This window comes from Oryctolagus cuniculus, chromosome X (assembly GCF_964237555.1).
Source record: "Oryctolagus cuniculus chromosome X, mOryCun1.1, whole genome shotgun sequence".
Taxonomy (NCBI): Eukaryota; Metazoa; Chordata; class Mammalia; order Lagomorpha; family Leporidae; genus Oryctolagus; species Oryctolagus cuniculus.
This window is the reverse complement of record NC_091453.1, coordinates 15,608,362-15,621,018: the sequence shown is the minus strand read 5'-3', so window position 1 is coordinate 15,621,018 and position 12,657 is coordinate 15,608,362. Positions and strand designations below refer to the sequence as shown.

General features: G+C 36.6%; 1 protein-coding gene across 1 annotated transcript in view; it reads right to left on the bottom strand.

The window, feature by feature from the left end:
* Positions 1 to 12,657, bottom strand: part of IL1RAPL1 (interleukin 1 receptor accessory protein like 1) — a 1,403,208-nt gene that overhangs the window by 792,762 nt on the left and 597,789 nt on the right. The window lies entirely within an intron of this gene.

The following is a 12,657-nucleotide window of genomic DNA, read 5'->3' as shown; positions in this document are numbered from 1 at the left end:
AAATGAAAGGTAAGCCTAGAGATGTATATGAAAGTTCTGTTGAATCCAGCAATAGGAAACATGTATTCAAAATATATTAGCTTTAACAATCATCAAGCAATTGCAATATGGTAATTTATGGTTATTTCCTAGACTGTGTCTCCTATTTTGAATACAGACTACCTATAATTGAATATGCTTTTAAAATACAGATTAAATTTGTTATAATGTTTTAGAAAGTTCTTTAGGTAGCACTTTCTCTGCGGTACCCCTACCAGTTTATTATGTCACTGCATACCTGCACTTAGCATCTTCATTGACCTGATTCATTCATGGATGGAAAGTCCTGCCCTCTCTCTTCCCAGGCTACTGTTTACTCATAGAGTATGTTCCACTTGCCATATTAAAGTTGTTCTCACACTACTTTCTGATGTTTTGATGTTCTTTCTGATGTTAACGGCTACATTTTCTCCACAACTTCAAGCTCTCTGAAGGAAGAGATTATGTCTATCTTGTTAAATGATTTATTCACAGTCCTTGGCATAGTTGTCTGCACTTAATAGGCACTCCATAAGCATTTGCTGCATAGATTAATGACCCAATGGAAACACTAATTTTAAGATTTGTAATGGAAATTTAGCCTCTCCACTTTGCCTGAAACTTATTTAATATGTTAAAATGGGCTATCTTTTTCACAGGGTTCTTTGATGATCATATGATGTGAAGGATGTAAAGCCTAACTCAGTGCATGGTAATAGTATACATTAAGAAAATAGTACTTACTAGTAGTAGCATTATCACTAATTTTGTTATTACTCTCACTTTAGTAAAATTAAGAAAACTTTCCACAATACTTTAAAGAAAATAATTTTATAGAATACAAAAGTATAAAGGGATCTATAGTCAGAATAAAACATCATATCCAACAAATTTTACACACACAATATAATATTCATTAGGAAAAAGGACATACAGTTTCCATATCCTAGTGATGCTCCTGTCACCTGTAACTCTCCATAAAGATGACAGTAGTTTTGCTATGAACATACCCAAGAAAACTGAAATAGTAAAATGATTCCATCCAAAGATCAAAACAGGAAATATACTTGGCACAGCACACATTTACTAACTTAGTGACCTTTCAGAAAATGTAATATTCTAGCACTTAAAGATATTCAGTCCCAAGAGCAATATTGTGATAATTCCCCTGTAAGAGAATTACTAAAGGAAAAAGAATGATGATATACTTAAAGAAGGAATCTGCAATTCAGTCTATAATAGATTTATGCAGGGCCACACTGATGAACTATGCTATTTTTGCCTTTGCTTGGCCACCCAGTTAATGTCATCCATTAGGCAATAGCAGTTTTCTTTCAGAAATGTACGTCATTTCAGAAATTTGCAGACATTTCTGGACTGTATGACCTTTGGCATATTAAATTATCAACACATTGACCTTTGATCTGGTATAAAATACATCTTTTATACAATGCACTTAGCCATCATCTGCCAAAGTCATGTACACTTTGCTACAGGCACTAGATTGAATACTGGTAGAGGACATTTTTAAAAAAGAACTGTCACGCAAATTGAATTTCAAAATGATGACTTAGGAAATATTAACTTATCCAATGAAAAATGGCAATATTAACATCACTTAAGCAGTGCTACATCACTAATTATAATAACTCCTATTATAACTTTAGCAGTTAAGTAAAACAAATTTACAGGAAGGAAAAGATTTCCACCTCCTACATAGTAGGCACTTTATAAACATTTCATATGTATTGCATTCATTCTCTGATATAGGCATCTCTGAGATGAAAGAACAACAGAAAAATACAGATTTGAAAAAGATGTGCCAAGTGATGTGGGTCCTTTAAGCTTCCTTTGGGGAGTCTTTTTTCCATCAACACTGACCCCATAGGTTGCAATATAATTAAATATCACCACCAAATTAAAAGTGCATGTTTTATAAATGAGGATCAATGCTCACTAATAGATAGATGAAGTATCTGTATTGTAGCCAGTAATTAGAACCATTTTCACTGATTCAGAATTGACCTTGGGAGGCAAGGAGTCCTTTCCTGTGTTTAGAATAATTATAGAAAGTACACGTGCTGCCACAGCTATAACCAAACTTAGAGTTCCTTAGGGTGTAAGTGAATGCTTACTGGGGCCAGCACTGTGGCATAGCGGGTTAAGGCACTGCCTGTGGTGCCAGTATTCCAGCTGCTTCACTTCCAATCCAGGTCCCTGCTAATGACCCTGGTAAAGCAGTAGAAGATGGCCCAAATGCTTGGGTCCCTGCACCCATGTGGGAGACCTGGAAGAAGCTCCTGGCTCCTGGCTTCAAGCTGGCCCAGTCTGGCCACTGTGGCCATTTGGAGAGTGAAGCAGCAGGTGGAAGATTCTCTCTCTCTCTCTCTCTCTCTCTCTCTCGTGTGTGTGTGTGTATGTGTGTAGCACTGTTGGTAAAATAAAGAATGAAATCATCAGGTTCATGTTAAATAAACAAAGGATTTGGGGTCAGGGTAAGAAATCAGTCATGGGTACAAATGGTCTTTTTGCATTTAGTCCTTTTGGTTCTACTGCATGGTACTCTCTGGTCATTATAAAATTCCAAGGGTTTGGGTAACCGTTTACTTGAAATAGTTACAGAATACTGTCCATTTTTTTCCTCCAATAAACCCAGCTCTTTTGAATTTCAGGTCATCCAACACCATCACTCATTTTCCCTCAAGATAAAGTCATCTGAAGGCTTTCCTGTCATTTCTTCTCAGTAAGGGTTCTAGAACCTTTGACACCGTACCAATCACCTACCCACATGCTCGCATATTGGTATTTCAACATACACAAAGTTGTCAATTTTAAGATCACACCCTATTCCTAACATTCTTAGCAACAGAACTAAATCCCCAAATCTACTTTTTAAGAATACTCTTCTTTAATTATTTTTGGTAAACTGTTAGAAAAATTCTCAGACTTTCTGAAATAGAATTGAAATTTGGTCAACTTTCAGTTGATTCAGTGGAAACAGATAAATGTGGTACATCCAATATATTATAATGTCATATTGACTATAATGATAATGAGTCTGACAAATTACACTTGTACTAGAAGAAACCATAATGACCTATAAATATCTGACCTGGGTGTCACAGTTTGGACTTCCATGAGTGGTGAAACTGTAACTGGGCATATTCCCAGAAGCTACAACTACAGATTTGATACAAGAAATACTGATATCTGGGGAATGAAGTTATTCCAACACCTGTCCAATATGATTCTTGTTCCATGATATATGGAGGATTGTGGGGAGCAACTCGGACTAGACTGTTACTGGAATTAAGACTTATTCTATGCATCTGCTCTCCCACAATATGGCGCTGAGAAGGGAGTAACAACTTCTACGCAGCTGCCTCTCGCCAACTTGAGTGATGACCTGCAGGAGCTGATCCTGCTCCTGATTGCAGGAGAGCAGCGTACTCGGCGTGTGGGCAGCAGAGTTGGGATTGGTGGAAGAGGACTATAAAGGAGGAGAGAGACAACATGCACCAGGAACATCCGGATAACATCTGAGCAGCCCCCGAGAGAGCCGGCCGGCGGTGTGCCGCTCCCCTGCGGAAGTGGGGAAAGTGGCAGGGGGAACCGCCCTTCCACGGAGGTGGAAGGGTCGGTAGCCAACCCGGGAAGAACCAGCAGCAAACCCGGGGAGGGCCGAGCAGACGAAAGAACAGCGCAGGGTCCTGTGTCGTTCCTCCACGAAGACGGGGAGCGACAGAGGATGGTTAAAAGAAAAGGCTATCCAGAGAACTGTGAAGACTGCTCGAAAGAGAGAAACACATTTGAAGGTGGTTCATGTTCTATATCTATCTAAGTGAACCTAATGCCAATTGTGGCTCAGAGTGGGTTTCTGAGACTAGTTTAAGTCTTTGGTTCTAAGAAAACACAATCTTCAGATATCACAATCTCTATCTTCTATTTTCTACCTCATTTACTATAGTATCTACACTCCAAAATATGCTTCAACACACAGGGTACACTGTACCAGGCTCATGGAACATTAGAAGCAGAATAGCACACTAAAAAACAATGAAACCCATCTTTGGAGTCAGATAGTCTAGGGTTAGAAATTTGTCTTTGTCAAATGCTAGCTACAAGCCCTTGGTCAATTTGGTTTTCTTCTTTTAGCTTAGACTCATCACTGGCAAAGTGCATTAGTGATGCATATCTTAAAATACTGTTGGGGTATAGATGCAATAAGTAAATGAGATGATAAATTATAAATGTATAATATTTATAAGATAATGAATTATAAATTCATTGTTAATAAATTTATATATTGATAAATTATTAATGAATATTATATTATAATTATTTATGCAAGCCTATAGCATTAAAATGATTATTGTTTTAATAAGGCAATAATAAAATAATGGCTTTTGAAGAGGCTAATGACATAATACATGCTCTGATAGTAATGGTTAATATTGTGTTAGAATGAAGTCAGGATTTAACAAAATCCCTGTTTGCAAGAAATTTACATTCCATGCAAGAACATGTACATTTGAAATTACTATTTCAAGATGTTATTACATATTTAAAGGATACAATGAGGAGAGGTATCATTATGCCAAAATTTTGTTAGAAATATCACAATTTTTACAATTTAAAATCAACATGAGACAATTCATCAACTTCTGAATATTTTTGCTGGGTATTTTGTTGAATAAATGGAATTTCCAACAAAGGCAGTTAATGAAGACAATGAACGTACCTGAAGGCTCTTGTTATATTGGGCTTGTAGCCAACCCTGCAAGAATGGATTTATTTAATTCAACAATGGAATTTCACTGCAGAGTGTTCAATTTTTTAAAAAAAGCATCATTCACTTTATTTCAACTCAACAAAAATTTTTAACTCCTCTAATGAAAATGATACCATCCTAGACACTGACCAGCTAAGTAATTGTGGGCAACTTACTTACTCAATAGTATTCTTAATTTCCTAGTTAATCAAATGAGAATAATAAATATTTATTACAGTAACACAATATTGTATTTGAAATTCTGGCTCATGATAATCAAATTTTAATTTTGTTGATCAACAGAAAATTAAATTTACTTTATATGTGAATCACCTTGATACACTTTGGCTCTTTATTTTATACAACTTGCATAATGCACACATATTAAAGTCTTATTCTCTTTGGCTTAAAAACATGGCTTAATCATTTTATAACATCTCCGGATAATAAGTACTCTGTATGAGAGAAAGGCAGAAAAATAAATCATTAGCTTTTCACAGAGTAAATCTGCAGATTTTAAATAAAAAACAAGCAAAAAAAAAAAACCTGAGTTAGAAGGACAGCATTATGGTATAGCAGGTTAAGCTGCTGCCTGCTATGCTGGCACCCAACATAGGTGCCGGTTCCCGACCCAGCTGCTCCATTTCTGATCCAGCTCCCTGCTAATGCACCTGGGAAAGCAGTACAGGATGGCCCAACTGCTTGGGCCTCTGCACTCACGTGAGAGACCCGGAAAAAGATCTGGGCTCCTGGCTTTGGCTTGGCATAGCCTTGGCTGTTGCAGCCATTTGAGGAGTGAACCAGTGGATGGAAAATCTGTCTCTCTTTCTCTTTCAAATAAATAAAAAAAAAAAAACTAAAAAAAGAAGCCAATAACTGGAAATTTTTGATCAAGAGAACTATGAATGTTCAAATCACGAACCATGATGAGGAGATGAAGACCCACGTGACATAATGGGAAACATATGTATATGCAAGGTCTTGCACAGAGTTCAAGTATGAAGAGATCATAGAAAAATAAATTTCTTTAATAGATATGAATCACGGGGCTGGCGCTGTGAAGTAGCAGGTAAAGCCGCTGCTTGCAGTGCCAGCGTCCCATATGGGTGCCAGTTCGAGTCTCGGCTGCTCTACTTCTGATCCTGTTCTCTGATATGGCCTGGGAAAGCAGTGGAGGATGGCCCAAGTCCCTGGGCCCCAGCACCCACATGGGAGACCAGGAAGAAGCTGGGTCCTGGCTTCGGATTGGCACAGCTCCAGCCGTTGCAGCCATCTGGGGGAGTGAACCGGAAGATGGAAGACCTCTCTCTCTGCCTCTGCCTCTGCTTCTCTGTAACTCTGCCTTTCAAGTAAATCTTTAAAAAAAAAAAAAGAGATGAGCTTGTAAGCCTTAACAAAGGCTGTGTGTTTTCTTTTTATGTTTATTTATAATTATCTTTCATCTACTTCAAGGGCAGAGACAGAGCAAGGGAGAGCTCTTCCATTCCTTGGTTTACTTCCCAAATGAATGCGACAGGCAGGGCTGGGCCAGGCCAGTGCCAGGAGCCAGGAAATCCACTTGGTCTCCCACATTTTTGATAACTACTTCCTGAGAAAACACAAATTGCTTAGTGGAGATAGTTTCCAAGTTTTCTCCCTAATTTTTCTATAGTATATATGTCCTACTTGTGTTCAGTTTACATGCTTACCTTATGATCCAATTTTTGGAACAGAGATTGAATTATTTTATAAAGACTCAGCTGAACTATGAGCTGTATATCCTTCTAATGTCCCTTAACCACTATTGGAATCAAGTACAAATGTAATATCCACAGTCTATGACAGAGAGTACCATAAGTTAAATGGCTTAATTTGCTCAATGTGGTCAATACAAATAATTTACTTTATAATTAGCTATGATAATGACACAAATGACAATTTTGTTTCGGAAATGCTAAAAGTAGGTCAACAGCTGATTCTTGGGCAGCAAAACTATATTGCATACAGAGAATTTTCAATTTTCTAAATTAATTTTTCTCTTTCAAAATGAAATAGATGCATTGTTTTATGAGACACAAGATTCCATTTGTTAAAATCACAATTCAAACTCTAGCATCAAGGAAATTTGTTCTACATCTTAAATAAACTCAAACAAATAGGCTATCTTCTTGAATTTGGGGGCAGGGGAGGAAGTAAGACACTTTAACTGTGGTAGGCAGAATAACGACCTGCTGAAAATACTGCCATCCTTGACTCCTAACTGGTGAACATGTTACCTTGCATGACAAAGGGGAGTTAAGGTAGCAGATGGAATTAAGGTTTCCAATGAGCTTACTTTTATGATATGGGAATAATCCTGTGTTAAGATAGTCACAGAGGCTTTATATGTGGAAGAAGTCATCAGAGGAGTCAGTGTCCGAGAGATGTGATACCAAAAAGACTTAACTGGCAATCCTGGCTTTGAAGATGGAAGAATGCCAAGAGCCAAGGAAGTCTAGAAACCAGAAAAGGCAAGAAAACTGATTTTTTTCTCTGGAGACTCAATAAAAAAATTAGTCACGCTGATATCTTGACTTTAGCTCAATAAGACCCATTGGTTTCCAGAAATGTAACATAAATTTCTGCTGTTTAATATATTAAAGTGTGGCTAATCTGTTGTAGGAGCAATAGGAGACAAACAGACAAAAGAGAATTTTGCTTTGAGAAGTATCACTTGTCTCATTCTCATCCCAAAAAGCTAAATATTGCAATCAAACAGTTTCCTAGTATTCACTGGTATAACATAATTTCAGAGAGTTAAATATATTTAGAATCTTTTTTTTTTCTTTAAACAATGAAGATTTCACAAGTTGTTAGGTGTTCAGACATTGAGTCCACAGACATTGTTCAGTCTTCTATTATAAAAACGACACTGCACCATGGGTCAATATGAAGTTATTACATAAAGTAAGATACTATATAATTACAAATGTCAACGATGTGGATCTTGGCAAAAAGGAGGGGTAACATTTGACTATGTGAAATTAGGTGGAGAGTAAATATGAAAACATAATAAAGAAAAAGGAAATGTATGAGAAAGGCAAGAATGTTGGGAGTGACAAGGCATACTATGAGTAGCATGATGGCCAGGGTAGCTTCTTCCAGCAAAGATGTGTTCTAAATTTAATTTAGAAACAATGTATACACCCAGGAGAAGGCAAACACGGGCTTGTTTCTCAGACACATTCTTCTGACTGGTACCTATTCTCTGCACTCTGTCTTGAGTTCCACTTTCCTACTCAAATTCTTTGATCTGAGGGCCTTCCTGTCTACTACAGCTTGCTTTTCCCACTTGCACTCTAAGCAGAATGAATTGAAGACTGAAAACCCCTCAGGAGCAGCCTCAAGACAGTGGCTGCTGGGGAACAGTGTAAAAATAAAGATCCTTAGACCTTCAGAGTAACTGCAAGACAGCCAGCCTACACTGGTTCCTGAAGGTCTCTTCTAGGATTAAGCTCCAGCTGTCCAAAGTGGCAATTCACTTGATGATACACTTTATTGGTTCACTTCCTATGCCTACCTTACTTCACCATTTCCAGACTTGTGTGTCGAGAGGCTATGTTTCAAATAAACTGCAATCACTTGAAGCTTTGTTTTAGGGTCTGTAAGCGGGGGAAAGCAAACGAAAACGCTTGAATGAGACAGGTAAGGAAACCAACCCAGGGATGCCATCGTGGAGCTTCAGCAATAATTACTAGAAGAATTAGCCAGCACAAAACTATTCAAAAGCAGCAGAACAAAAAACATTGTGAAATGGGAAAGATATGAATCAGCAATTTATTTCACGTGGAGTGATAAAGGATGAATCAACTTTGAGTTAAGCCTTGTGTGTCTGGTAGGATTTTAAACTCATCTATAGACACAGTAGAACCAGAAAGAGAAGTTGGTTAGATGCTGCTTAATAGAGTAGCTCGCTTTGCCCAGTTCTGCTGTGAGGCTCAAGAAGGAAAATGAATAAAAAAATCTCCTGGCTAGCTGCATACTACCAGACTTAAGTGATCACTGTACTAGAATGAAAAAGTCTTAAAGCATGGCTATGTTGATTTTGTATAGGACAGGTTGATCATCCCTAATGTCAAAATCTAAAATCTGAAATGTGCCAAGAGCCAAACCATTTTCAGTGCCAACATGACACAAGTGGAAAATTCCACACCATGAAACATTATTCCTGCATAAAGTTATTTAAAATATTGTAGAAAATTATTTCCAGCCTTTATTGGAACATATATATGAACTCAATGAATTTTCCATTTAGACTTAGGTACCATCCCAAGATACCTTAGTATGTATATGTTATGCAGAAATCCAAAATCTGAAACATTTATCATCTCAAGAAGTTTGAATAAGGGACACTCGTTTTGTGCTGAATCCTCAGGCTCCTGCCAAATTTGGCACAGATGCATGATACAATATTTCTTTATGTGTGCTGCTCCTTCATTAGGGTACACTCCTTTGCTTTACCTCTATACATATTAACAAAGCATTTTCAAATATTGATTTTGATTCTCTCAATATTTCTAAGTGGTGGGCAGAGCATGTATTATTAGTCTCATTTTAAAATAAAAGGAAAGAGAAAGTCAGGGATACTTAAAAGATATACCATAGGTCAGGTCACATAATAAGGTGGTGACAGTACCAGAACTTAGAATAGCTCTTCCTATCCCAAATCTAGCACTCATTCTACCACATTCTACATCACAATTTAACAGAAAACCATGTGATTTTGCCTCTAAATTTGCATTATCAATGATTTTCCAGATTATATGGTAATTTCAGCCTACACATCTCCATCTCCTGGCAATGCTACAGTGCTTGCTACATTTCAAGATTGTTTTAAAATTTGCATGACCCAGGTTTAGGCTTGGGTTCATCACCAACTACTTGTGTTACCTTAAGTTACTTCAAATCTTTGGATTATCGAAGACAACAGGGACGTTGGGCTATATGTTATGGCTCAGGTCCCTTTCAAGTCTAAAGTTTTCTTGTTGCTCTATCTCTATTGGTCACATCTATTTCCTTACTTTAAATGATCATTGGTGTACAACAAATCCAAGGAGCAAGTGAGATGATGTCACAAATGGCGATAGAGCAATTATTCCTTATTTTCACATTCTATTTCTTTGGAAAATATAACTAGTGTCATATAGGGTGGGCCACTGGACTGCTAATGACACCTACCTGATATCAATTGTTCCAAACCACCACTCTCATGCTTTATGATAATAACACGTAAGTTGGCAAACAAGTGACTGAAAGGATTGTGCAAGTCCAAACACAGACTAATAAATAATATATGAGAGTACTTCAAAAAGCATGTGGAAAATGAAATTAAAAGATAAGATGTTTTGGAGCAAAAAAAAAATGAAATCCATGCAAAGGGGCTTCATAATACACATTGTCCATGAATATTTTGAAGGTCCCTCTTATATTATTATTTTTCAAGTATATGCATCTGATGCAGTAATAAAGTAGTTTATGCCTTTCATTGCTGAATTAAAAATAGATTTCTGTCATTATTCATTTCTTAATGGTGGTACAAGTATAAAACTTAATTTGTGGAGGGTCTATAAAATATTTTGATCATGAAATAGTCATAGGTGCTTGATATCTTCTGGTCTAAATAGATTCTTTATTATATTTGTAAGTAAAGCAATGATAAAGAAAATACAGAAAGAAATGATTATCAAGCAGGGCAAGATTTTAGAGTGTTGGGATTGGTAGAAATAACACAATTATAAGCATCTGAACTTAAAGGACTATAATACCAAAAACAAGCTGAAATTACACGGGTACCTCGAACTGCACCCTGTTTGTTCTTTTCATGAGAAAGTTATGTACATATGAGAATAAATATAACCACCCTGAAGGCTTAGGAAAACATTAGTTTTGAATGAACAACATCTCAGTTATCCATTATACAATTGCTACCTAAGGTTCTTGGCAGAGGTTGAGAATTCCAAAGCTTTCTGTTGATGCAGGATAACAAAAGGAAATATGATTGTTTCAAAGGTATGGTTTTTGTTGTTGAGTGGAGAAGAGGTATCCTATTAAGATAGTAAAAGTTTTTTCATAGATTTTATGATATAAAGAATATTTCTCAGAAACAAAGAACCATCTTTGAGTTTCTAAATGGAATTTCTTGAGAAATTCAATTTCAAACTACTTAGGTATTGAGAAATATGTCTTTGTTTAATGATTACTTTGTTTTAAACTCCAAATAAGTTGCTTCATTGATTGTCTCTTTGCCAATGAGAAAGAGGGAAATGGATATAGATTTTATATATATATATGTGTGTGTATATATGCAAGTATGTGTATAAAACAATTACAATACACATGTTTATCCTTATGTATATGCCATCCTTAATCCATACCTACACCTACATTTATAAAACACACTATGATCCAAATTTTCACATGGAGGAGTAATTGAATAATTGAATAATATTATAAATAAACCTCTTATAAAATTATACCATCTGGTAATTCACAGAATACTTCATATGTTTCATCTAACTTATATTCACTGAACATAAAAATAGGATTCTGATACCTCTGGGGCGTAGATCCAAGTTTAACTCCATTAACAATAATCACATACATTAAGAGATTTCTGTCATGACTGTAGTACATTTCAGTAATAATTAAAATCTACGTTCCTGTTTGTAAGATTAATAAAAATACTAATTGGTCTCTGACAAAATATTCTGTGTATGTGGCAGAGTAATGTGAAAGGCTTTTGAATGAGCCTATGATCTACAGTTTTACGATTCTGAAATAATAAAACAGCTTATGATTGATGAAGCCACAGGGCTTTAAGAACTTGCACAGAATGCAGAGGAGAATAAACTGTGGCAAGAAAGCATAGCAATGATGCATTTGTCAAGGCATTTTCCCCCCTTTGTGGTAGACACAGTACAACCATTACTCTTGTAAATGGGGATTTCACCACAGTTCTGGTCACTGTGGTAGTAGCATCCCAGACATGGTGACCAAGCACACCCACACACCCTAAGCTCAATCCTCTCAAAGGAAGGGGCAAAGAATCTTAAACAAAATATTTCTTTTTTAATAAAGACATGAATTTTAACTGGGTGCAATATTTTTGTGTGTGCCCCCCCCCCGTTTTTGCTTCCCTTTTACATTTACAGATATTTGAATGAGAATTATTCTGAGCTGCAAATAAAACATAAATCTCCATCTTAAGATGTCCAAGAGATTTCAACTGCCGATACTGATGTCAGAATGTGACCATAATCCATAATAGACTATTTTGCTTCTTCACAGAATCCTTGGGCTATGGTCTGATTCAGAAGAAAATGAAAGAGACAGAACAATTGCCCCTAACGTATTCTCATTGTGTGTTTTCCACACTCTAGCAGGCCTGCTTATATCAAGGAAGTGCTGAAACTTCAGCCTGAATAAGCATAATTAACAAGTGTGCCAAACTTCCCTGGAATTGCTACTTTTCAGGGATTATGATCCGTATTATTGCAAACCATCTGAATTGGAAATAGCAATGTGAGTTTATTTTATCACTAAGATCTGAAGCAGAACTGAAGATGATAGCTTGAACTGTTTTTCTTTTCCCAGTTATATCACTTCTGCGACACAAGTAACTTCTTCCAGCTGGTCATTTTGCCCCACTGTTTCTATAGGGCAGAGTTGGCCAAGTAAATTTAAGAACACAGGTTGTGAGATATTTTTCCTGCTGGAACTAAAGAACGTAAGTCGATACTTCGCCCTTGCTCTTATAAAACTGAACTATAAATATCTGTTTCATGCCAGCTCCCCACCAGCCCAGGAGGTCCTAAAATGCATTGCATTCTTATGTCTTCATGCAAGCACCT